Below are 1,029 nucleotides of genomic sequence, written 5' to 3' on the forward strand. Positions count from 1 at the left end.
GCTCGCAGGTGCGGCCTTCATGGGCGGCCCCGGGTGCTGACCACGCCAGCTCCGCGTTGCTCTCCCTGGCCCCCGCGCCCCGCAGGTGGTGACCCGCGGCCGCCCAGAGGATGGCCTGGTGTGGGGGCTCAGCCCCCCATGACGGTGTTTCCTGACTGGGCAGGGGAGCAGTGCCAGGTGCGTGAGGTACGGGCCTTGCTCTGTCCCAGACCCTGAGGGGCTGAAATGTCCCCCCACTGGATGGGCAGCTTGGGGGTGAGAGTGAGGTCACATCCCTGGGCGCAGCTTCTACAGTTGGTAAATGTGTTTGTCGGCAAATTTTTGTAGCAAAAATGTTGGTGAATCTGTTCAGGGCGACCCCGACACACACACACATGTGCTCACACCATGCGCACGCAGGCCAGCAGGCATGTGCCAGCACAAAGCAGTCGGGCGGCAGCCCGGGCGGCCCTAGCCGGGCTGGGGGGCCATGCACCCCGCGCACCCCCACACCCCACACAGCCGTGCTCACCGCACCCCGCACCCACCCACCACACACCCACACCCACACACCTTCGCACACCTATACCTGTGTACCCTCACCCGCACACCCTCACCTGCACACCCACACAGACCCGCGCACCCACTCACCATCACATACCCACCCCCGCACCCGCACACCACCACACCCCTACACCCCCACACCCACACCAACATCCCCACACACTGCACACAACCCACACCCATGCACACCTGCTCACACCCCACCCCCACACCCACCCGTGCTCACACCTGCACGCCCACCCCCACGCACACCTGTACGCCCCCACACACCCACGCTCACACCTGCACACCCACCCCCACACCCACCCCTGTGCACACCTGCACGCCCCCCACACACCCGGGCTCACACCTGCACACCCACACCCACCCCTGTGAACACCTGCATGCCCCCACACACCTGTGCTCACACCTGCACACCCACACCCACACCCACCCCTGTGCACACCTGCACGCCCCCCACACACCCGGGCTCACACCTGCACACCC

Source organism: Condylura cristata, unplaced genomic scaffold, assembly GCF_000260355.1.
Source record: "Condylura cristata isolate star-nosed mole 26May11 unplaced genomic scaffold, ConCri1.0 scaffold00022, whole genome shotgun sequence".
Classification (NCBI taxonomy): Eukaryota; Metazoa; Chordata; class Mammalia; order Eulipotyphla; family Talpidae; genus Condylura; species Condylura cristata.